This window comes from Arachis duranensis, chromosome 7, assembly GCF_000817695.3.
Source record: "Arachis duranensis cultivar V14167 chromosome 7, aradu.V14167.gnm2.J7QH, whole genome shotgun sequence".
Taxonomy (NCBI): Eukaryota; Viridiplantae; Streptophyta; class Magnoliopsida; order Fabales; family Fabaceae; genus Arachis; species Arachis duranensis.
Window position 1 is genome coordinate 31,057,423 of NC_029778.3, and position 6,130 is coordinate 31,063,552.

The window sequence follows — 6,130 nt, forward strand, 5'->3', positions numbered from 1 at the left end:
GCCAAATAAAAAGAGATTACAAAAATAACTTAAAAGGCCGGCCAACAACAAAGTCGGACCCAACAAAGGGAAAGTTATAAAGTAACTCTGAAATGGCTCAAAAAGCCAAATAAAAAGAGATTACAAAAATAACTTGAAAAGGCCGACCAAACGACAAAGTCGGACCCAACCAAAAGGAGGTACTCAAGCGCCCGAGGACCGAGAAAAAGCTCGGATCCAAGAAAGAAGCCTTAAAACGGCGAGAGCCAAGATTTCGAAAAACGCTTACTAAAAAGTTGCTTTACAAAAAACAACTAAAAAGTACAAGCGAAAGAACGAAATCAAAGGAAGTTTCGAAACGCTAGCTAAAAAGTTGTTATCCGAAAACAACTAAAAAGCACGAAAGCGGAAACAGAAAAGTCAAAACGCAAACAAAAACACCGCATAATAAAGTTACTACAAGTAGCTAAATAAGCAAAAGGTGTCCAAAGCGTTCACAGAAACCATCCATAAACAAAAAGCCCACAGGTCGGGCAAAACACCAAAAAAAATTACAGAGGATCAAGGTCCTTTCCGGACTCCACATCAAACAGCAGGCTGCGGAGGAAACATAGAGATCGGGACTGCATCGACGGCAACGTCATCCCGGTTTGAAACCTCCACACCAGATCCATCCCCGACCAAAGGTGAAGTCGGGTTCTCAACCGGAACTTTGGGGTCGGACATCGAAACCTCATCCTCGGTAGGAGCAGGAACAATCTTTCCCTCCACAACAATGTTATCTATACTGAACAAGCTCAGATCCAGATCGGGAGCAAGAACCCGGACCTGAGCCTTCAAATTTTCAAACATAGCATCCATACCCCTGGCCACATGACCTTCCAGCTCATAAAACTCGTCCTGCGCGGATTGCAACTTCTCCTTTGTCTCCACAAGCTCGGCATATAGCCGAGTATAATTCTCTGTAGCCGCCTTCGCCATCTCCTCAGACGTCTTCGCTGCCGCCACAGCTGCGGTAGCTTTAGTTTTCTCTTTCTCCAACAAAGCCTCCAGCTCAGTAATTCTGGCGGCCTTCAGTTGACTAATCTTATCAAGCTCGGACTGAGCCTTCTCAAGCCGGGAGCTGGTCGCCCCAAGGGGGGATTTCCTGAACTCCCGGGCAATAGCGGCATGAAGACTAGCCATCCGAACGCAGCTCCGCGCCATATACTGAAAATGATGCTCCATAGACACATCATCAGTAGAAATAAAAGTCTGAGGGAGAATATGCTGTTCAATCCAACCAAGAGCATCAAAATCCTTATCGTTGAAACCGGCAAGCTCCTGAGAGGTCTTCTGCTTCTTGGGAGAAGGACCCGAAAACGGAGGAGGAGAAGAGGTAGCAGGCCCAGAGGTCGGAGGATCCTGACTTATAGCTCGGAACTGGGGAGTCGGAATAGTCTTTGACCGAGTCTGCCTGAGAAGACATCTCTGCAAGAAATAAAGAAAAGGATTACCACAACAGAAATTCCACCAAAACAAGCAAAGCCAAAATACTAAAAAAAGATGAATCTCGGAGAGGTTGGGAACTACCTAACTCGGAACGGAGAAGGCTTGGATCTCCCAACATTTTCTTCGTGTCCAAGTGAGGTGCCCGACCCCATAAACTGCTCACCACACCCACAAAGGCTTGCTCCACCTCATCTAGACTCTCAAAGGTATACTTAGCAGACACTACATTCTCCTGCCAACAAAGAGGAAAAGAAGGCTCCCCACTCTCATCTAGAAAGAAAGGTCGGACGTCTCCAGTAGCCCGGACCTTGAAATAAAAGTTCTTAAAATCGTGAAAGGACTCATCATACAAGGTACAAAACCTTCTTCCTTGGTTAGCCCTAAAAGAGACCCAAGATACCTTCCCTCCACCCGAACCCGGCTTCGTCAGCACAAACAAGTAGGAAAAAAGAGAAATAGAGGGAGAGACACCCAAAAACTGACACAAAAGTTGAAAGAGCTTTAAAAACGCCCAAGAATTTGGATGTAGCTGCGTAGGGGCAAGGTTACAAGACCATAACACCTCGGACTCCAGGTCGGTAAAAGGAAGTCGGACACTCAGCTTGGAGAAAAAACAATCATAAGCGTAAAAGAAGAGCTTCTCGGAACTATCTAAGGGCGGGAAGCAAACTCTCTCCTCGGAATCCGGGGCTACTAATTCATAATCCCTCTCAGACTCTCTATCTTCACATATGCTACATTGCCTACGAAACCTAGCTAAATACTCAGAATCTACCACAGAAGGGACTCTTAGAGGAACAGGATCTACCCAACCAAGACCACTTGGAATCTTGGTCGACATCGCTTGAAGAACCTTTCGAGACATAAAATTCTTGCCTACAAAGAAGAATACAACAGCAAGCAAAATCACATAAAAGCAGACAGCGAAAACCCGTTCAGCAAAAGCAAGAAACAGAGATCTTTTAGAAGAAAATACAGCAACCCGGAGCAAGATACCAGAGAACAAAAAAGAGTCCCCCCCATGTACAAACGAACAAAGCAATGGCGGCGCCTCTTTTCGGGGCAACCCAGGCATAGAGAAAAAAGAAACAAACAAAGAGCCACATAAAAACAGAAGCATATGTACACAAAGAAGATAAGACGAAAAACAAACCTGGAAGAAAGGAAGAAGACGACGAGCTCCGATGCAAGGAGAACGAAAACGGCGGCGCAGAGGGAACCCCGGAAAAAACGCACAGAAAGATTCGGGGAAGAAGAACAAAGAGAAAGAAGAAGCGATGCTCGAAAAAGAGATGACGAAAACTCAGAAAACAGGAAGGGAACAGAATAAACGAAGAAAAGAAGGAAAGGGGCAAATAAATAATGCCTTCACAAAGCCCGAACGGAAATCGAGGAGAAACGGTAAAATGCAATAAAATGCAGGAACGGCCATTTTTGAAATTTTGAAAAACTACTATGCCCGAGCTCGACCTCTCAAAAAAGGACGAACTCGGGCAGGGGCACTGTTCATACCCTGACCGAGCTCCCCAAATCGGCAAGATCATAGGAGGTCCGACCTCGGCCTAAGGCCCACGCCTAAAGGTCGGACCTCGGAACATAAAGCAAAGAAGGCCCATCAAAAGGAACGCAGCCCAAAACCTAAAGGCCGAAAAGGCCTAGGAAAGACGGTTCCACAAAGATAAAAGATAAGACTCCCAAAAGATAAGATAAGATAAGAATATCTTATCCAGGGAAAATCACGGCCAACTATTATAAATACACTGGAGCACCCAGGTATAACTCATACTCTAATTCTACTCAATATCTGCTTGGACCCATGCTAACTTAAGCATCGGAGTGTCATTGCAGGTACAACCACCAACCACTCAACATATCAAGCTCGGGTCCCTGACCCCCACCTCGGGCCTCTCTAGAAACAACCGAGCTACACGTTTCAGGTAACCCTCGGAACAGAACCAATGTCAAGCTAGTGACAGTAAAAGAGCGCTCCATGGGAGGCAGCCCATGATTTAATATTCATGCTTTTATTTTAAATATCAATAATTAAGGGCTTTTCTAACTTGAATTTGAGCTCTCATGTGTAGGTTTGATGAATGCATACATTATCTTAACGCATATGTCTGATTCTTAAGTTTGGTGTGCCTTAAAGCACTCTAAAATGGCTTTTCAAACATGATGATAATATAACCATCTTAGGATATGTACTCATTCATTTTATTGAAGTATATAGCCAAACATTAAGTTGGTGTTTTACATGTGCTATAAGTTTCAAGAAAGTCACAATCGCTCTAAGACTCAAATTCAAGAAAAGATAAAACCATGCCTTGAATCATTTTGTGATTCTATTTTGCTAAGAGTAGAAAATAAGATGTTCCCTGAAATGAACAAACTAACCGTGACAAAAGCTAAAATTTCAAATGAATTATGTGATGTGAAACAAGTTTGGCATCCACCAAAGCTATGTGTAGTCACATATGGCACGACCAGTTATCCATGAACAATGAACATATGACTAGGATTCTCTTTAGTTCTTCTATCTAGTTATTAAATTCTATGACCACCACCTTTCAAAAATCAGATTTTGTTGATTATTAATGCTTGGTTTAAAATGGATAGGTATGAAGAAGATGGAGGCAAGGACAAGAACAAATAATATATGGGTGTCACAAGGAAAAAGTGAGTCACATGTGCTGGAGATTGATCTTTAGAAAGCAAAAATCTGCAAGACTCATCACCTAGGAAACCGAACCCATGTGCACAATGAAGAGGTGATCTTTGTCCTTATTCAACCGCACATGCACACCGTACATTTTCCTGCTCTCAACAACATCTTCACCTTTCATTTCAATGTGATTGAACCACCAACTCCTTGTTTGACTTTAATGACTCATGCTCCTGCTACAAATTAGCCAAGAACACTTCCTATGACCACACACTTATACCTCATTCACATACTCTTTCTATACAATCCACAACAATTTTCTTCCACCCTAGAACATCACACAGTACCCATATTTCTCTCTCCTTACCTCCTGAATCATGCTTTAACCACAAGTACCCTGTGTTATCCCTTCTCCAATCAAATGGCTTCTTCAAGTTCTAGAAGAAAGAAAGGAAAGCAACCAGTTGAAGCCGAATCACCCACTTTTGATAACTGGAGATTTAAATCTCAGTTTCATGAGCACCAATATCATGGTTGGATGGAGGAAGAGAAAATAATCCCAAAGGTCAGATTTAGAATGAAGGATGGTGAGTACCCCATAATGAGGGAAATCATTGAAGAGAGAAGATGGGAACTCCTCTGTGAACCCCTCACAGACATAAGTGCAACCATGATAAGGGAGTTTTATGCAAATACAGCGAGACAAAGCAAAATTGAACTGCCCTACAAAAGTTATGTGAGGGGAGTGGAAGTGGACTTCAATCCAGCTACAATCATGCAGGTTTTGCAAATAAGAACAATACACTTCACAGAGCCCAGTTTTGATGAAAAAACAAATGGTGAGAATGACCCTGATGAGCTCATAAATGATATATGTCTGGATGGCAAGGATTGGGTGAGGGATTTTTAAACGGGGATCCATGCCACCTAAAAAGGATGGATCTCTCACCTAAGGCCAAAGGTTGGTACAAAATAGTGATGAAATCAATCCTCCCCACTGGAAACTCCTCGGAAGTTACCATAAGAAGAGAAATCATGGTACACTGTATACTCAAAGGAGGAGAAATAAATGTCCCTCAACTAATTGCAAACGGCATTCAAGAGATGGCTGAAAGCAACAGCAAGTCAGCCAGACTTAGCTACCCAAGTACCATATTGCGCTTGTGCAATAGAGTAGGGGTGCTTTTTGAAGATTCAAACACAGACTGGGTACAGGATGGGAGGGCACTCACCAGGCAGAGAATTGAAGGTGTCACTAGTGAGTAGAGTGAGAGAAGACCTCAAGGAAGATGAAGGAAACCACAAATAGAAGAAGGACAAGCCTTTGGACCACAAATGGAAGAGGGGCAAGCCCCTGGGACAATGGATCTCAGCCAAATTCAGAGTGCAATTGAAGAAATGTCTCGACAATATATGAGGGCATGGTGCACGAAATTGCAATCACACTTTTGCAACCCCGCACAACTAACCAGCAAGTGCACTGGGTCGTCCAAGTAATACCTTACGTGAGTAAGGGTCGATCCCACGGAGATTGTCGGCTTGAAGCAAGCTATGGTTATCTTGTAAATCTTAGTCAGGATATCAGAAATTATCAGGATTGATTGTGAAAAGTAAAAGAACATGAATTAAGTACTTGTTTTGCAGTGATGGAGAATAGGTTGAGGTTTTGGAGATGCTACATCTTCTGAATCTCTGCTTTCCTACTGTCTTCTTCTTCAAACACGCAAGGCTCCTTCCATGGCAAGCTGTATGTAGGGTTTCACCGTTGTCAATGGCTACCTCCCATCCTCTCAGTGGAAATGTTCAACACACCCTGTCACGGCACGGCTATCCATCTGTCAGTTCTCAATCAGGCCGGAATAGAGTCCAATGATTCTTTTGCGTCTGTCACTAACGCCCCGCCTTCAGGAGTTTGAAGCTCGTCACAGTCATTCAGTCATTGAATCCTACTCAGAATACCACAGACAAGGTTTAGACCTTCCGGATTCTCTTGAATGC